The sequence below is a fragment of the Lolium rigidum genome, chromosome 2 (assembly GCF_022539505.1).
Source record: "Lolium rigidum isolate FL_2022 chromosome 2, APGP_CSIRO_Lrig_0.1, whole genome shotgun sequence".
Taxonomy (NCBI): domain Eukaryota; kingdom Viridiplantae; phylum Streptophyta; class Magnoliopsida; order Poales; family Poaceae; genus Lolium; species Lolium rigidum.
In genome coordinates, this window is record NC_061509.1 from 214,197,620 (window position 1) to 214,218,287 (window position 20,668).

A 20,668-nucleotide genomic window follows, 5' to 3' on the forward strand; every position below is an offset into this window, starting at 1 on the left:
ATAAATTATGTTCTGTGATGAACTAGGTGCTATATAACATCTTGTTTCACCAGACCAAACATTTTTCTTTTGTTTTTGGTTTTATCAATGGATGAAAATAGGCTAGGGCTAACATTTCATCTGCAGATGTGAAAATACGGTTATGATATTATAAACATAATAATAATAAGCACACATGTGTGTGATAAAAAAAATACACAACCTAAAGGGATGGTGTGTCCAAAGGACACCACAGGCTGCGTATAGCACGCACCATGGATCTACTATCCTACCCTTGCCCCGATCATCGATGAACAACAATGATAATTAAGTAAATGTAAAATAGCCTCAAGATGAGTGATGTCATCATTACACTCTAGATAGCAAGTACACATTCAACCATGTGCAACTCTCACCACACTGTCACCGAAGCATGCGAATCACCACCTACCATTACCTTCATACCATTATTACCCCCCAAGACTTAAGTACCCGACAAGCCCGGAGATTGTGATATAAAGACAACCGCTAGTACATGGATCCATATAACATAATAAATAATATCCCAATGATAATATAAAGGTGCACTTGTTGATGAGAGACTAGGCCTCAGCCCCTCACCTCAACCCGTGAGGACTACTCATAAATGATTGGATCAACAATCGTAAACATTGTATTAAAGATCTTGAATAGATAAAATAGTACCGGTCTTTCAATGCCACCAATTGCGATGTAATCAAGATTACAATTTAGAGAGGAGTGGGATGGTGATGGAGATGATCGCGGTGGCGATAGAGGTTCGACATTGATGGAGATCAGACTTGTGGCGTCAGAATAGATTTTCGGTGGTGCTCTATATGTCTCTAATGACCTAGGTGCCTTCACACTGAATACTTGGTTTGATGAGGTGAAGCCACCGATAGGTGGTACAGGCGGGGGTGATAGTACCGCTGATTGTTAAACCTTCTGTGATACGTCTTCATGGCCTTGTTGATTTGGTGAAATTTCTAGCTTGTAATTCTTCTTTAATTGTCACTGATTTCCTTTCTAAAATGCCCATTTATGCATATAAGTAAATATAAACAAGGATTTTCACATCTATGCAATAATTAATGATTAGCATCGGGTCCATAGAGATATTATCATCATTTAAATGAATATTATAAGATTTAGACCGTGATAAAGGTAAGTGTATTACCACTCATAGAAAACTACTAGATGTACATGTCTCTTGAGAACAATTTGAGTGTCATACATCGAAAACGAACTAAGTTATGCTCTTTTTATTGAACACTGCGTAAAAACAATTTCAAATGAAAAAACAAGCACTAGGCCTAGTCTAGTCGGAAACCAACTCTTTCTGTTTGCAATATCTAATTCTCAATTTGGGAAAATCAGACTCTAAGAAATGTCATAAGTGGATTACTGAAGGAGGACTTGAGGGTATTTTTTTGCCAACTTACGGGGTGTAGTCAAAACCAACTCTACATATGAATGTATTATGTTTATGGTTCTAGTTTGTGTTTGTATATTTACTGATCTAAAAATATAATTCTATTAGTTCATTAAATGAATATGGTTAAGGATGTGAGAACATGTTTACTCAACTGGAGATGGCCCATCTGGGCCAGGAAAACCACATCCCTAAGCCCCCCCCCCCGAAGGGCTGCCCCTAGTCAGCCCAAGAAGCGGGTGGATAGGATTCGGTGAGGGCCTTAGCCAACCACTTTGGAGGTGGGAGCTGCACGAGGAGGAGGCTCGCGACGACCAGGGGGAGGTGGCGGCAAACCCTCACCCCTCTGCCAAGATGGTCCCTTTCCCTGGCCTCCTATATAAATCCATCCCTCACCTCTCTCAAAGACACACCAATTGCCCATGCGGCTTCTCCCTCCCTCTTTCATGTGCAAGGTTTCTTCACGACCATACGCCAAAAGGCTGATCCACTCTCACCAACACCGTTGCGCCCTAGATGGCATAGCTCTATTGCTTTGCCAAGTTGTACACCCTGAGCAAGGAGCATATTAAGTCCACGCGCCTAGGAGGATTAATCCTAGGTGTGGAGATCGCCGTGTTCAGAGTCTTCATCGAGCTCTGTGCATTCATTTAGTGAGTTAATTAACCTAGATCCTCTCTTGTAGATTGCATCCTATAGAACAATTTTTGTTTTCCATGCATGAACCCTACTAAAGTCTTCTAGGGCAGAAGTGTTCTTTATGTAGGTCCAATTGATATTGGCTTCAACCTCCGAACAAGAACATGGAGTTCTGATCAACAGGAAGTCTGGACCAAGTTCAACACGATGCCAGTGACTACTGAATTCTGGGCCCCTATCCGGAGTTTCGGGCCAACTTCAGGATCGACTTCAATTCCAAGTGAAGTCGGTAGGCCGACTTCCGAATCATTCTTTGGACATGGTTCTTGGCGAATTTAGTAGCCAACAACTTCGTCCAAAAACTCACACGGATGGGTCAACATTGAAGGCGGATGGGTCAACATTGAAGGCGTGTGACTTTTTTCTTGGTAAAAAGCGGATTTTTGAGGTTGCTCTCAAATGGAATATCTATTGATAGTCCTAAGGTGGTAGAAAATAATATTTGGTTTCCAAAGCACGTCCTCTCTTAATAGTGCGTCATTTTCCACAGCTCAAATAATATATGACATTTCATGAATTAAAATTTGTTTCCATCTTTCCTCTTTTTCCCTTGAGGGGTCTCCGCCCATCATTTCTTCCATTTCAAAGGGACAAAAACCTATTGATACAATTAATAAACATGGTTGGTCCGTTTGTCGTCAACATCAAAATCCAATTTGAGAGTGAAGATGTCCGTCCAGTACTCACTCTAGGCGTGGAGGAGCTTGGAGCACGGGCGTTCATGGTTTTGCTACATGCATGTGAGTTCATGGCAGCGTCTTCCGGTCATAGCAGTCCTTTAACTATCATGTTGAGAAAGTTCTCATTGTAGACGGTCGTGGTGACGTGGGTGGCAAAATTTGAGCCCTACTTCGACGAATCATATGGTGGCTGGAGCTCTCCAAACTCCATCCAGATCCACAAACATTTTGCAGAGCCTCTGTGGACTAACCAATAGAAGTTGCAGTCACACTCTATCATAATTGAAATCTGGTAGCGGATTATCATATGTATATATCCTCGTGGGTATAAGCCGGTTTTGGACGCGAGCGATTACACATTATGCCACCACAGATAATTATTGAACGCCGCAAGTGATGAATGGTCTAGAGAAATATGATAATTTCTTTTTCCTGTCGGGAAGGACGTGCTGGCGGCGGGACTTCGCGCGGCGGCGGCGTTTTCTGCGGGCGCGGATGCGCGGCGGAGCTCCGGCGCAGGCGTGGCGGCCATCTCCTGCTCGCGTGGCGGAGCTGCGAGTTCAGCGAGGCCTCGGGGGCGCGATGGCTTGTTGGGCGCGGATCTTGGGTCCTCCATGCCCAGATCCCCGCCGGTGCGCCGCGGTCGGCCGGGGCAGCGGCTGCTGGCCATGGAGGAGCGGCGCGTGCAGCGGCTGCTGGCAGCGGTTTGTCGGGGCGGCGGCCCCGGGCGGATCTGCAGGTGGTGGCTAGCGTCTTCGGCCACATGGGTGGCGAGGCTGCTGGCTTGGCCCAGGGAGCCTCATGCGAGATGGATCTTCTCGATCCTCGCGTCTAGCCGGGCTGGCGGTGCGGCGGTGGCGGCATCTCTGGCAGGAGAGGTGGTGGCTTGGGGGGATGTGCTGTCGTCCCGATCTGTCGGGGCTCGGCAGCGGCGAGGTGGTGGTGCGGGTGCTGTCTTGGCGGAGGTAGCTCGGTTGCAGGTCGTTGCCGGTGGACTTGGCGGTTGGAGGCGGAGGATCCTAGGAGAAATCCTTGTCCTGGTGTTGGCCGAGGACTGGCGACGGCGACGCCCGCGGGTGCCGCTAACTTTCTTGGAAGCGTCGCCAAGGGATCCTCTCCTTATCCCCTGGTCTTGCCTCCGGAGGGAAACCTCAGATCCTTGGATCGGACGATGAAGGCGTCTCAACGTCTTTCTCCTCGTTGGGGGCATCGTCTCGGAGTTGGCTTCGACTTGGGCTCGGTGGATGGTTGGTTGATGAGTCGGCTCGCTTGGGGGTGCTGCGGGCAGTTTGGCAACGATGAAGCGTCGAGCGGAGCTTGGGTCGCGGCTCGGGCTCTGTTAGCTGGTCACCGGCGTGTTCGATGGGTTCTCTTGTGCTTCACTGTGTCGCTGTGAAGTCGGAGCTGCGGCGGAGGGTCCCTGCGGCAACGATGACCGGCAACTGGTGGGCTGTGGAGCTCTCAGTCGACGCAAGTCCAGCATAGTTCTCTTGTGAAGCTCCTCGTCTGAGTCGGAGCTGTCTCCCGTTGGCGTGTGTGGCCAACTGTTGGCTTTTGGCCAGGTTGGTCGGTGGTTGTGCCCATTGTCGTCGTGTTCCACGATGACATTGGTGCACTTGTATCGGTTTTTGGTCCGTTACCCGTTAATTAACCGGCCATCTTCTTCTTTATCAATGAAATGGCAAGTCTTGCCTAGTTTCAACAAAAAAACAAATATGAAGATAAGTTGAGAGAGAGAGAGAGAGAGACTATGCATCATCATCAGAAACTATGATCTGAACCAGAACAGGTAATTTCGGCATGAAAGTTAAAAACAAGAGGATAACCTCAGCCTGCAATACAGTTCATGCACCTGAACTACTCCCTCCGATTTCTTTTAATTAACTCGAATTTAGTACAACTTTGTACTGAATTTAAGTTAATTAAAAAAGATCGGAGGGAGTAGCAAATACTCGACCATCAATAATAGTGCAATACTCGGCGCTTTTGTTGGTCATGAGCCTAGATTGTCCGTCACAACCATATCACAATATACAAGCGATAATTTTACATTCTACGGTCAAAAGGAGGAGATTAATATACAATTCTTTGTCGAAGCTAACCTTTCAAGAATCTACACTCAGATGTACCAAAATCTGTGTTTTCCTCAATCACTACAAATCACATTCGGTGTCATAAATTCGTTGTAGCATTAGCTTGTACCTCTGTGACAATACGTGCAGCCACCAAACGATTAAACATCCAGCAAAAGGAATGTTCCTACTCCTTGTTCCTTTCGAGTTGGTTGTGCGGATTAATTTTCCTACGGAGAATAATGTGCACCCCAGTTGGTCCTGCTGATTAGTTTTTCTAGTCTACGTACATTAATGTGCACGCTTTCATGCTGAATAGCGACCAAGAAACGTACATGCTCTGTTTCATACTGAATGACAACTAAGAAACGTAGTCTTTTAGACGATGAAGCAACCCTGTATGGCCAATAACGAAGTTAATCTGAAACATATCTTTATTGGACCTTCTTTCTGCAAGAGCTGGTTAGAGAGCGACATAATGCAGGAAATTTAGCTTTCTGAAGTGAAAGATGCTTAGCTATGTTTGGGTTTATTTTCGAGAAAGATGCTAAGCTATTCAATAGCTTCCAGGAAATTAATGTATAGCACGAGTATTCCAAATTTTGAAGAACCGCTGCTCTTTGACACAACACAGAAATACAGGTTGAAAACCAAGAGATAAATAGTTCAGGAATATCTGATTTGAGGACAACAAAAAAAACAGCGGCACTGCTTAAGCTGCAGAACACTGAGGCGCAGACAAGGGATAGCAAGCTCAATAATGTGGATGGACAAATAGATCACAGTTACGAGTAACAAGCATATAAGATTCAGTTACACAAGAACGAGTACCAAGCAGATTCACACCTTGAACACTAGTACCAACTGTTATCACCAGAATTTGACCGGATCAGAGGTGGGCCGCGATTGAAGATGGGCTTGAAGAATATATATAGAAGGAATACATGAATCGGCCTTGTATACAAAGTTTGGGCTAGCTTGCCCGTGTATCTGTACCATAGTAGGATACATGTCGGTTAGTTAGAGTTTGGGCTCGTGCCCGGTTATTCCCACGTTAGAAAGTCTACGGACTATAAATATGTATCTAGGGTTTATGAAATAAACAACAATCACGTTCACCACAAACCAATCTAGGCGCATCGCCAACTCCCCCGTCTCGAGGGTTTCTTCCGGGTAAGCATCATGCTGCCTAGATCGCATCTTGCGATCTAGGCAGCACACGTTTATTCGTCGCTCATGCGTTGCTCGTGCTGAAGCCTTTTTGATGGCGAGCAACGTAGTTATCATAGATGTTTTAGGGTTAGCATTGTTCATCGTATCATATGCTATCGTCGTGCGACCCTTAGGCATCTAGCCGCCCTTATACCTATCTTGGGTGTAAGGGCGGCACCCCGCTTGATCGTTATTTAGTAGATCCGATCCGTTATGATTGCTCCTTGTTCTTCAAAGATTAGTTTAATATCTGCATTGTTAGGCCTTACAAACGGGTTGAAGGATCCAGTGGCGCGTAGGGTGTAGTTTGCTAGCCCTAGACAGGATGTTCCGAGGATCAACTTCGTGTTGGTTTTTAGGCCTTGTCTAAGGTCGGTTTACGATCACCGTGCGTGGCCGCCAGGCTCAATCACGAGTAGGATGTTCCGATTATGCGGTGAAAACCCCAAATCGTAGTAGGTCGTTTTAGGTTTATCTTGATCAAGCAGGACCACCATCTGATCGTACACCTCGTACGCATCATGGGTGGATCGGCTCTTTGAGCCGTTCACAGGACAACCTGAGAGCCGATCGAGGCTCGTATTTAACGTTTACGTGTATGCCATGCAGGAAACTAAGCGAGGCATCATCCAACACCTTCCTGACCAGGTATAGGTCGGGTGGCACGCCCTTGCATCAGCATCGGACGTGCGTGCCGAAGGCTTTGCGGGCCGTCGCTCGGAGGGACCAGGGCCAGCCGCAGTCCTGGGAGATTCCCGGCTCTACGGTGTTGCCCGTCGCTGCCCGCCGGTGGGTTTCTGACCTCAACACATTCTGGCACGCCCGGTAGGACAATCTTCGACACCAACCGCATCGCCATCTACATCTGAGATGGCGGAAGGCACTCCAGTCAAGTACGAGGACCTGACCGAGGAGCTGAAGAAGAAGCATGACGAGATCAAAGCAGTCCTCGAAGCCGACCTCATCGGCTCTTTTCACAGAACCCGCTCACATGGCATCAGGTGGAAAGGGTTCTCATCTGAAGGCGCGCTCGATGGAGTGGACCTGTCCACCCCGTCAGAAGAACGCACCAGGTCTCTGCGTCAGGAGATTAACTTCATGGTGGCTCATTCGCTGCACCGACATTCTGAGAGCCTGGTGAACACTTTGGAGCGTGTCGCTCTGCGCGTGATCCAGGAAATCATGAGCCATCAATACTCTCCGTCAGGACCAGCTCTGGGGACTCACCAAGGAGAGATGCCACTCCAGTCCCGTCCACCGCTGTCGTTCGTGTTGGCAGCACCAGAAGTGCCGAGTTCATCGGCATACGTCGTCTACAAGATCGGTGGTGACCCTAGTGACTACCAATTCTTGCATGAGGCGCCTAAGGAGATCCCGCACGGATACACGTGCGCATACGTGCCGGACTGCAGTAACTGGGCGCTCTCGAACCAGGCTGCAACAGCAGGGACTTCTGGAACAGCAGGAGGAACGTCGGGAACAGATCTTGAGAAGCAGACGTGGCTAGCTAAGTATGCCACTCCGACAAACCTCCAGAGCTCAGCTCCTGCAGTTGGCTCAGAGCTGGAAAAGCAAGCATGGCTGGCAAAGTATGCCACCCCGGCGAATCTTCAGAGTTCGACGCCTGCAGCCATCACCGCGGATCAGATCTGTACGATCTCGACAGACCGGTTCGGCATGATGCCGAAAAGGAGGACAATCGGCTATTCCAAGCCGTACCCCAACGAGTACGAGTTGATCCCGCTACCACCCAAATATCGGCTCCCCGATTTCACCAAGTTTAATGGATCAGATGGTTCCAGCTCCATCGAGCATGTGAGCCGATATTTGGCGCAGCTGGGCACGATCTCAGCATCAGACGAGCTGCGCGTGAGGTTCTTCGCACAGTCCCTCACAGGATCGGCTTTTGGGTGGTATACATCGCTGCCACCAAACTCAATCCGGACTTGGAAGCAGTTGGAAGAGCAGTTCCACGTTCAGTATCACTCAGAGGCTTCTAAGGCTGGCATCGCCGATCTAGCACAAGTACGTCAGAAGCGCGGGGAAACAGTGTCAGAATACGTCCAGCGCTTCAGGACCGTTAGGAACCGATGCTATTCGGTTCATGTGAGTGAAAAAGAAGCAGTCGAGTTGGCGGTGGTGGGTCTCTCATCATCGATCAAGGACGTGGCCTCCCAAGCGGACTACCCTTCACCGGCGCACATGGTGCGAAGGCTGTCGGCATATGAACATCGCCACCCGGATGTTTACCGGGATAAATTCAAGCGTGCGGTGGTCCTGGTTGAGGCAGATGAAGATGAAGGTGCTGCGGGAGATCAAGAGGTAGCAGTGGCTGAATGGACTCGGGGGGCAAGCCCTGTGTCCTGTAAATGGGTTAAGCCACAAGGTCCTCCAAAAGGGTTTGACTTCGATGTGACCAAAGCTGAGCAGATTTTCGACCTCTTACTCAAGGAGAAGCAGCTAAAGTTACCCGAAGGCCACAAGATCCCCACGGTGCAGGAGCTGAACGGAAGCCATACTGCAAGTGGCATAACACGTTCACCCACGCCACCAACGACTGCAGGGTGTGGCGTCAGCAGGTCCAAATGGCGATAGAACAAGGGTGGCTAATTTTCAGCCAGTACGCCATGAAGGTCGACACGCACCCCTTCCCCGCCGTTAACATGGTGGAGTGCACTTACCATGGAGGGTGCCAGCCAGGATTCTCGTGCGATATCAACATGGTAGGACCTGGGCACCACTCTGGTAAGGACGGAGATGAGGGCAGCTGTTCTCATAGCAAGGACACAGAGGAAGCCGCTCCACGCGATCGGCTCCGTCACGATGGCAAGCGCTACATCACAGAGGGAGAAGTGAGGAACGTAAGATATCAGCGACCTCTCTCTGATCACCTCCTCAACAAGTATGTAGGTCAATATGACCAACGCCGGCGATACAACGACGATGATGGAAGAGATCGTCTGGCTAGGGACGCCAGGAGGCACCGTCGGCATGATCGCGACGAGGAGAGATATGAGCGCCACGCCAAGGAAAAGTCGAGAGAGCAAGACGACGTGGATAGGCACTGGGACTGCCCCTTCTTCGGACACTGCTGGGATTCATGAATGAGCCGATTGCCTACAATCGGCAACTGCCCAGAATCTAGACAAAAGAAGAAGGATGCAGCTAACGTGTCCGTGTTCGAACGTCTAGGGCCTCTCCCGCCTCGGAATAAGCACGCTGAGTCCGCTCGGGTAGAAGATCTCGAGGAACTAGATGACGATGATGAAGAAGAAGACAAGTATCATCGGCCAAGGTGGTGCCCTGATGGGCTCAGCCGTTCCCAAAAGCGAAGGGTTCAGCGACTACGTGGTTTGGAGGAAGCTGAAAGGTTATATCTGCACACGTTGAGGAAGGCGCGGCCTGATCTGGCCGCTAAAATTCAGCGAACCCTGGACGAAGAAGGTCGGCCACAAAGGAAAGAGTGGCGCCCCGGACAAAAGAAAGCCGATGATGAGACATCGGCTGGCACAAACATGGTGTTCATCCTTCCAACGGAGTTTAGTGCTCCGAGGATCGGACGAAGCACCCGTGGCACAACTTGATCTGCGGCCCACGGCCGGTCATCTTTGAGAAGCCACGAGAAAGAAGCTACGGGCATCCGAAGGCCCCGTACTTGCGAGGTTACATCAATGGGCAGCCTGTCAACAAGATGCTTGGTGGACACCGGAGCGGCGATCAACATTATGCCATACTCCATGCTACGTCGGTTGGGACGCTCTAGCTCGGATCTGATCAAGACCAATGTGACACTGAGCGATTTCAACGGCCAAGCATCTGACGCACAAGGTGTTCTGAACGTGGATCTGACCGTAGGAAGGAAAACCGTCCCTACGACGTTCTTTATTGTCGACAGCAAGAGCACTTATGTTGTCCTGCTAGGGAGAGATTGGATCCACGCCAACTGTTGCATTCCATCCACGATGCACCAATGCCTAATACAGTGGGATGGAGATGAAGTAGAAGTCGTCCACACAGATGATTCAGCCGAGATTTCAACGGCCGGCATGAACGTTTGGGAGACATCAGGCCAAGAGCCACTCTCGGGCATCAATTTGGACGACTCGCGAGCGCATCGACGTGACAAAGGACGGGGTTAGGCTGGTTTTATCCACCGGCCTGACCGTGTAACAAGAGCAACATCTATGGACAAACGTGGCGATGCCGATCCAAGTGATCGGCCCCAAGGATCTATGGAGGAACATTGCAAAACCTTCATTGAGCAATTCAACATGGAGGCCGATTCCAGCAATCGGCCAAAATTATCCTCACCATGCGCTCTGCCCGGGTTCAACATCGATCTAGTGGGCAATGGTTTTACATCGGCTGATGAGTTGTAAGCAGTCAACACTGGTCTCAACCGAGCCGACGTTCACATATAGTGCCTTGGCTAACCACAGAGCCGATTTCAGCAGATACCTGGCAGAATCGGCTCGGGGGGCACCTAATCAGATGAACATGTGCGATACATGTGCAGTGAAACATTGGGGGCCGATAGAAAAATCGGCCCGTAAAAAAAAAATTCATGATGTTTCATGATGTACAGCCGATGCACGGCCATCGACTCTAGCACAATTACACAGGATCTACTCGCTGCGTGTTCAAGACGCGGATCACCTTCTGATTCCTGGAGGGAGTGAACAGTGAGAGCTTCCTCAGCGACAATGAGCCGATTTGGTGCCAGAACCTTCTCTTCAAGGACTTCCAACCCTTTGTCGGTTAAGCCGATTGATGCTTCGCCTTCGATATCGGCTTTCAACGGAAGAAAAGGTGATCGATGGTGGCACGTTTGCTCGGATTCGCTCAAGTTCAGGTTCATTTGTCTGAACTGTATGTCTTCACCGCCGTTCTCGCCTTGACTGAGGCTCGGGGGGCAGCTGATTTGGTAGGCACTCTGTTTTTGAAAGCCGATTGGAGTGTCATCGGCTGACCCTGCATCGTAAACCTCTTCGGAAGTGGTGGGTTGTTGCAGAAGAAGATCACCAGAGTTGCTGGAAGGAGACCATGGCATGGGCATTGGGCGATGTTACCCTTGGGTCCGCTGCAGTTGCAAACCTGCACGATTGACATCTGAGGTTCATATGGCCGTAGGTTGGATCTGTTCAAGCGGCGATTTGGGGATCTGAGTTTTGCTCTTTCGGACCAGTCGCAGATCACCATTTGAAAAGACGATAGAGTTGGCCTTGCTCGCGTTTATGGCAAGGGCCGATGCGCTTCTATCGGCTTCTAATGTGTTGATTCACTTCAAATCGGCAAAGTTGGAAAAGGGGACAGAATCAGCTGAGCAATATCTTCTTCATTAATAAAATAGGATTTTTACAATGAAGAGCCGATTGCTCAAGAAAGGAAGAACAAAAGGAAGAGCCGATTGCTCAGGGACTACAAATCCTACATTGCTAATCCTCGCTAGCCTCGTCGTCGGCATCGGAGTTGTCGCCGCCGCTACTTCCGGAGAAATCCTCGTCGCTGCTGCCCCAGACCTCGGCCGGAGCCTCTTCTTCCTCGTCATCATCATCATCCTCGCTGTCCGCCCAAGCGCGGAAGCGCTTCGCCGGCGGATACCCAGCGGAAGAGGAGGAATCATCCTCCTCCTCTTCCTCTCCTTCCTCGTCGTCGTCATCGTTCTCGCTGTCCACCCACGCGCGGGAGCGCTTCGCCGGCGGATACCCGGCGGAGGAGGAGGAATCACCCTCCTCCTCTTTCTCCTCTACTTCTTGTTCTTCCTCCTTCTTGTCGGAGGAGGTGGGGTTCGCCCAGGAGTGGAGGTCGTCTTCGCTCTCGCTCATCAGCTTCCCTTCGATGAGGAACTCGAGGTTGTCCTCCCCATCGGTCAGAGGTAAGTCACCTTCTGACCCGACGAGTGATTGGAGGGAGAGGCCTGAGGAGATGGAGGAAGAGGAAGACATTGCTACAGGGAAAGAGGGTTTTTTGGGCACTGATGGACAGAACAGAGCAAGAGGATGAAGTGGCGAACCGTTCGGCACAGATAAATAAAGAGGGGATAGTGGAGATTTAATGCCATAACGGTTCTCGAGGACGTGATGCCGAAACTATCAATTCGTGCAGAGAAGCCAAGGAGGCGAGGCGAAATGATGAAAGATTCTGCGGCAGTTTTACTCTGCCACGACATGACCCGACGAAAGAAGAGCATAATGATTTTGGAAATGTCATTTCCAAAACCAGGGAGGCATGTGTTATCACCAGAATTTGACCGGATCAGAGGTGGGCCGCGATTGAAGATGGGCTTGAAGAATATATATAGAAGGAATACATGAATCGGCCTTGTATACAAAGTTTGGGCTAGCTTGCCCGTGTATCTGTACCATAGTAGGATACGTGTCGGTTAGTTAGAGTTTGGGCTCGTGCCCGGTTATTCCCACGTTAGAAAGTCTACGGACTATAAATATGTATCTAGGGTTTATGAAATAAACAACAATCACGTTCACCACAAACCAATCTAGGCGCATCGCCAACTCCCCCGTCTCGAGGGTTTCTTCCGGGTAAGCATCATGCTGCCTAGATCGCATCTTGCGATCTAGGCAGCACACGTTTATTCGTCGCTCATGCGTTGCTCGTGCTTGAAACCTTTTTGATGGCGAGCAACGTAGTTATCATAGATGTTTTAGGGTTAGCATTGTTCATCGTATCATATGCTATCGTCGTGCGACCCTTAGGCATCTAGCCGCCCTTATACCTATCTTGGGTGTAAGGGCGGCACCCCGCTTGATCGTTATTTAGTAGATCCGATCCGTTATGATTGCTCCTTGTTCTTCAAAGATTAGTTTAATATCTGCATTGTTAGGCCTTACAAACGGGTTGAAGGATCCAGTGGCGCGTAGGGTGTAGTTTGCTAGCCCTAGACAGGATGTTCCGAGGATCAACTTCGTGTTGGTTTTTAGGCCTTGTCTAGGGTCGGTTTACGATCACCGTGCGTGGCCGCGAGGCTCAATCACGTAGGATGTTCCGATTATGCGGTGAAAACCCCAAATCGTAGTAGGTCGTTTTAGCTTTATCTTGATCAAGCAGGACCACCATCTGATCGTACACCTCGTACGCATCATGGGTGGATCGGCTCTTTGAGCCGATTCACGGGACAACCCGAGAGCCGATCGAGGCTCGTATTTAACGTTTACGTGTATGCCATGCAGGAAACTAAGCGAGGCATCATCCAACACCTTCCCGACCGGGTATAGGTCAGGTGGCACGCCCTTGCATCAGCATCGGACGTGCGTGCCGAAGGCTTTGCGGGCCGTCGCTCGGAGGGACCAGGGCCAGCCGCAGTCCTGGGAGATTCCCGACTCTACGGTGTTGCCCGTCGCTGCCCGCCGGTGGGTTTCTGACCGCAACACCAACATAAACTACAGAATGACTAAACGAAAAGCTCAGGTGCAAAAGGAAGAGCACCACCACAATCTGGAAAGAGAAACCATGCTATTTGGAAAGACATCAAACTGCCAAAGTACCACCACCACGGAGACGCAGCACAAGATGAAGAGTGGACTCCTTTTGGATGTTATAATCCGCCAAGGTACGCCCATCCTCCAGCTGCTTCCCAGCAAATATAAGCCTCTGCTGATCTAGAGGAATACCCTCCTTGTCCTGGATCTTGGCCTTCACATTATCGATGGTGTCAGAGCTCTCCACCTCAAGCGTGATGGTCTTTCCAGTTAGTGTCTTGACAAAGATTTGCATCCCTCCTCGGAGGCGCAGGACAAGATGAAGGGTGGATTCCTTTTGAATGTTGTAATCAGCCAGCGTACGCCCATCTTCCAACTGCTTCCCAGCAAAGATGAGTCGCTGCTGATCAGGCGGGATGCCCTCCTTGTCCTGGATCTTGGCTTTGACATTGTCTATGGTATCAGAGCTCTCCACTTCAAGTGTGATGGTCTTTCCAGTTAGCGTCTTCACAAAAATCTGCATGCCACCACGGAGGCGGAGGACCAAGTGAAGAGTAGACTCCTTCTGAATGTTATAATCAGCCAATGTGCGCCCATCCTCAAGCTGCTTTCCGGCAAAGATAAGCCTCTGCTGGTCAGGAGGGATACCCTCCTTATCCTGGATTTTGGCCTTCACATTATCAATGGTGTCAGAGCTCTCAACCTCCAGGGTTATGGTCTTCCCAGTAAGGGTCTTCACAAAAATCTGCATCCCACCCCTCAATCGAAGAACAAGGTGTAGGGTGGACTCCTTCTGTATGTTGTAATCAGCTAAGGTCCGACCATCTTCAAGCTGTTTCCCAGCAAAGATAAGTCTCTGCTGGTCTGGTGGGATGCCCTCCTTGTCCTGGATCTTTGCTTTGACGTTATCAATGGTGTCAGAGCTCTCAACCTCCAGAGTTATGGTCTTCCCAGTAAGAGTCTTGACAAAGATCTGCATCCCGCCTCTCGGGCGCAGAACAAGGTGGAGGGTGGACTCCTTTTGGATGTTGTAGTCAGACAATGTCCTGCCATCCTCTAGCTGCTTGCCAGCAAATATGAGCCTCTGCTGGTCCGGAGGAATACCCTCCTTATCCTGAATCTTGGCTTTAACATTGTCTATGGTATCAGAGCTCTCAACCTCAAGGGTTATAGTCTTTCCGGTCAGCGTCTTCACAAATGTCTGCATCTGTTTCATGCAAGCATATGATTATGTCAAATAACTGTAACTAAACATCTCAGTATGACATTTGAATACAGGTAAACAAGCAAAAAAACATACATAGAGATCCACATGAAACAGTAAACATGTGTAGATGCAGTTGGACTCTATGTACTCCCCCTAATGCATAGGAAGTTGTATATACAGGCTTGGAGAACTACATGTTTACTGTTTCGAAGGATTTTCTTAGCTTGATTCCTCAAGCTGTGTAGTTGATGAGACTACTGCTGCACTGCATATCTACAACCAGACTTGTGATCCCTCAACTAAAATTTCATGTGCAAAATTGCTAGAAGATAATGCAAGATTTCGGGAAGACAAATGCTAATGCTCATAGTTCTGGGATTCATTCTAAGAAAAGAATTTGACATGGAAAACTAAATCACAGACCAGCTTTTGCACCATAGAATTCGTCTTAAAATTAGGTTTACATGGATAGGCTGCACTATATGTGATCCAAGCAGGAGTCCAGCTGTCTATCTGGATACTTTTTTACATATATAAAATAAAAACTAGCGAAACAACAAAGTTACTGCCAGTTCAGAGAAAAACTAACTTGGCACAGAACATTGAAAATTAGATTGGATTGCCACAACATAATTATCTAGTACAATCTTACAAAGGATGTACCAAAACTCTAATTTCACAACTGCAGGAAGCATTGATATTGATCAGAACTTGCAATCTGACGGAACCAGACCTAATCAGAACAGCCCGGACATACAGAAACCCTAGATACCCCAGATTTTGGTCCAACCAAACCGCCCGAATCGAATGGATGCGGTATCTGACATTCTGAACCGAACTATCAGAACTTAGTAGGATCGGCGGAGTGGGCGGAATCGGTACCTTCGCGGAGCGACGAGTGCAAACTATCGATGAACCGGAGAAATCAGAAGAGACTCGTAGCGAAGGAACGACGACGAGTGGATTGCGAATCTGCGCCTGGTAGTTCTGGGTTGGGGATTCGGCGGTGCGCTATTTATGAGAGCAGAGCAGAATCCGTGCCTTGGTCGTTGCTGGCTAGCTTCTAGAACAGTCGAGGCGGACCCGGTGCTTTCTGTTTTTTTTTTGTTTGAGGGTGTGGTGGTAGAGACGGGCCTGCGAGCCGTAACCCTACGGCCGTGATATAATCAATTGGGCTGATGGCCCATGGAGTCACTCTGGTTAGCCCACCCAGCCCACTGTTTGGGGAGGGCCTGGCCACCTAGCCCAGAAACGTCTCATAGGAAGAACCCAGCCCGATCCAAATTATTTCCCTTAATAAGTAATTTAGATAGGGCTAAAACAATTTAAATAAAAGTTTGGTTAAACATATTTTCATATGTTATTTATAGAACATCATACTTATTGATAGATTTATCCAAATTTGGTTAAACTTTACTTTGCTTGACTTCAAAAATCTTATACATTGAGATGAAGGGAGTATGTTCCTATGCTATCAAGAGTTGCATTCTAGATCACAATATCGTCAAGTCTGTCTTGCAAGCTGTTCTTGCCTACACCATGAGTTCTTTTATACTCTCTAAGAAGATGTGTAAACAACTTAGCTCAATCTCCTCCAATTTTTGGTGGGGTGATAAGGCGTCCAATGGACTTCCATGATTATGTGCCAAACAGGGATGAAGAATGATCACAGATCCCGAATCTCTTTGTGTGAGGGTTTTGAGGGCAAGATATTTTAAACATGGTGATTTTATGTCAGTCGGATGTTCGAAAACGTGCCTCGTATACTTGGAAGGGAACAATATATGGAAGAGAGCCGCTCAAAGCTGGTCTGATTTGGCGAAACGGTCAGTCAATTAGCGTCAGCAATGACAACTGGATTCCGCGATCTGGAGCTCCACAACCACTGGGACGGACACTCAAAAGTTGCCCGGAGGAAGTTAGTTCTTTCGTTAGGCCTGAGAGGGGGTGTGTGGGATGAAGCAGAGCTAAATGAACATTTCTATGCTTTTGATGTGGCTGACATCCTCCGCACCCTAGTTGGTCGGGCGGGTTCTGAAGATTTCCAAGCCTGGAACCACACCAAATCCAGTGTGTTCTCAGTAAAATCGGCGTACCACCTTGCCGTTCAAAGAAAGAAATCAACCAAGGGGAATATTGAATCCTCAACATGTACATAGCAAAAAAGGATGGTTGGCTTTGTGGGCAGCTAATGTCTCCGGGAAAACTAAGGTCCATGTCGGCGTCTGGTGGAGAATGGTATGGCAGTAGGTACTGAACTAAGTCATAGGAAAATCAAAGACGGCGTTCTCTATCTAGCGTGCGACATAACATAGAGTTTGGTACACCACTTCTGGACATGTCCTCATTCAGCAATGGCATGGTCCTTCCTGAATACGGGCATCGATTGGGAGCCCCCGCCGAAAAGATTGGCATGTCACGCTGAATTAAAAGGGTGGCTACTGGATTGGATCGGCAAGAGCTCAACGTATCAGACTTCATAGTTTCTTACCATGTTGTACAATCTTTGGCAAACAAGAAATATTGATGGTCCATTGCACTGCAGACATGTGTTGTTGTGGAGGAGTGGAAAGGGATTCATGCAAAAGCTCCATCGGCTTCTGATACGTCTCCAACTTATCTATAATTTCTTACGTTCCATGCTAGTTTTATGCCAATAGCTACATGTTTTATATGCACTTTATATCATATTATGACATTTATTAGACTAACCTATTAACAAGATGACACAGTGCCAGTTTCTGTTTATTATGTCTGTTTATTGCAGAAAAGGTCCAAAAACCAAAGTGCTCGAAAAAATCCAGAAAAATTACAGAAATTCTATTTCGCCAGAAGACCCACGGAGCCAGAAGGGCCAGGCCAGAGGAGGCCCACGACCTCCTCCCCATCCACTGGCGCGGATAGGAGGGGGGCGGCGCCGCCCTATGGGGTGGGCCCCTCGAGCACCCCCTCGCGCCGCCCTTTCGCCTATATTAAGCTCCTGCCCTGAAAACCCTAAGGGGATCGACGATTTCTCCAGAAGAGTTCCGTAGCTCCGCCGCCACCAAAAACCCTAATTCGGGGGACAGAAGTCTCTGTTTCGGCACCCTGCCGGGACGGGGAATTGCCCCCGGAGCCATCTCCATCGACTCCATCACCATCTTCATCGTCGTTGCTATCTCCCATGATGAGGAGGGAGTAGTTCTCCCCCGAGGCTGAGGGCTCTACCGGTAGCTATGTGGTTCATCTCTCTCCCATGGTGTGATCTTTATGTGATTATGAGCTTTGTAATCTAGTTGAATATGTAGATGTTACTCTTGTCTATTATGCACCCTGCCGGGACGGGGAATTGCCCCCGGAGCCATCTCCATCGACTCCATCACCATCTTCATCGCTGTTGTTGTCTCCCATGATGAGGAGGGAGTAGTTCTCCCCCGAGGCTGAGGGCTCTACCGGTAGCTATGTGGTTCATCTCTCTCCCATGGTGTGATCTTTATGTGATTATGAGCTTTGTAATCTAGTTGAATATGTAGATGTTACTCTTGTCTATTATGCACTCTAGAGGTTACTTTAATATGAACTCCGGAGTCACTCTCCACGGTGTGATGGTGACAGTGTGCGCATCGTGTGTGATTCCTTTATGACGTTGTGGAGCTTGTTTACTCCGGCTTGATGTGTGCTTTTGCAGCCCTACACAATGAATGGTGTTTGTTATCCAACAAGAGAGTGTTTGAGAGTAGCATTTATTTATTCAATTATGTGATCATTGTTGAGAGTGTCCACTAGTGAAAGTATGATCCCTAGGCCTTGTTTCTAAGCATTGAAACACCGTTTCCAACAAGTTCTGCTACATGTTCGCTTGCTGCCATTTTTATTTCAGATTGCAATTACTACTTATAATCATCCATATTACTTGTATTTAACTATCTCTTCGCCGAACTAGTGCACATATACATCTGACAAGTGTATTAGGTGTGTTGGGGACACAAGAGACTTCTTGTATCTTAATTGCAGGGTTGCTTGAGAGGGATATCTTTGACCTCTACCTCCCTGAGTTCGATAAACCTTGGGTGATTCACTCAAGGGAAACTTGCTGCTGTTCTACGAACCTCTGCTCTTGGAGGACCAACACTGTCTACAGGAATAGAAGCGTGCATAGACATCAGCTTCCTCTAAGGTTCTGGAGCACTCCGTCCAAGTCACCAATGGCACAAGGTAAATATTAATGGTGCATTCTGTCAGTCTAAAGGCAAGGGGGGGGGGGGGTCCTTAGAGATCACCATGGCGACTTTCAAGCGGAGCTAGCCATTTTTTCTCCCATGTTGCTGACGCTGAAGGTGCCGAGCTCCTGGCGTGCCGGCAAGGACTTGTGCTTGCAAAGGATCGTCAGGTTCAGAGGGTTGTGCAACGAATAGTTCTAGGGTTGCAACGAAGATTCTGCGGGAGGGGCTGGACAGGTCCCTCCATGGACCTATCATTGATGAAATAAAGGCACTCCTACAAGGTTTCGATGAAGCTTCGGTTCGTGCGGTACAAAGATCAGCTAATGGTGTTGCACAAGTGTTAGTGAAAGAAGGTTGTGTTAATGAAGTTGATAGGGTTTTGCTTGGTGTTCCACCGGCTAGTATTGAAAACAATCTTGTATTGAATGTTTCTGTTAGTTAATATAAACGCACCGCTTTATTCTAAGAAAAAATATGTTCACAATTTATAAAATTAACACCGCAGTGAATAACATAATCTTTGTATCAATATGTTTCTTACTTAAAGTTCTCTAAGAATAAAAAGGGCTCAAGCCGAGCTAGTTATGTATCACACAAAGAAAAACTATCCTACTTAGATCTAGTTTGGCAACAAAGTTTTTCTAAAACTCAAGTATTACAAAACTAAAGTATTTATGTGCATGGGAAAGAATACTGCAATTTCTTGATACTTTGGTATTTCTCAGTTTTAGAAAAACTGCATAATGTTTGGTAAGTGTTGTTTTACCATCCCTTTAGCCGACATTTGACTGGTAACAGCATGCTCATCCTCACCTGCTCATAGTCTCCCTCACTAACCGACTTTAGGAAGTGAAAGTCAACTCGGGAAAAGCATGCTCGTCCTCACAGACTCTCTTGCCGGCCGGCTGCCACTTTATCAAATCATCGGGAAATAAATAACGGATGAAGGAAGGAACCTTTTATGATCTTCCCCGTTTTAGGAAAAGAGGTCCAGAGCTATGTTTACCACAGTTTAAGGGATACTAAAGTATGAATAGTGCAGTTTTTAGTCACAGCTAAACACATCAAAGTATTTAAAAACTGTGGTATTTTTGAAAAATGTAGTATTATTGCTCAAATACTTGAAAAAAACTTTGTTACAAAACGCAGCCTTAACCCAAAGATAAAACGCAGAACAGGCCGTGTCGACACGGCCCGTCACGTCCCGCCGGCCTAGCACCAGAAAATGGAGGGAAAACGCGAGAAATGGAGGGAAGCTCTGCTCTTCCCCCAACGGGCACAACAGTGGCAAACAGTCGAATCTCCAGACCAACATCGAGCCTCTGAGGAATCCATCCATGGGGAAGGGCGAGGGCTCGTCCCGCTGCTCGGGTGTGGCGGGACCGCATTCCTCCGCCGCCGCCGTGGACCCCGACGCGTCCCTGCCTGCGACCAATCCCGTATGTTCTCTCCTCGCGCCTGCTCATTTGATTCGCCGACTCCCCTGGTTGAAGTTCGTATGTATTTTGAGCTCGCAGAGCGCCACCACCGGCAACAGGAAGCGGAAGGCCCCGGCGGCCGCTCGGAAGACTCGGAAGGCACAGGTCCGTCGCTTCGTTCTGTACCGTATACCTTCCCCTGAATTCAGTTGGATTCCTCTGAGGTGCGACCGTTTGCTGTAGGTTCCTAGAACATATCACATCGAGGTGCGCTACGGGCACGAAAGTAGAGTAAGTCACTTCTTCACGA

General features: G+C 48.4%; 1 pseudogene; it reads right to left on the reverse strand.

The window, feature by feature from the left end:
* Nucleotides 1-5,651: 5,651 nt before the first annotated feature.
* LOC124692916 lies at nt 5,652-15,772 on the reverse strand (annotated as a pseudogene).
* Between the last annotated feature and the right edge of the window lie 4,896 nt (nt 15,773-20,668).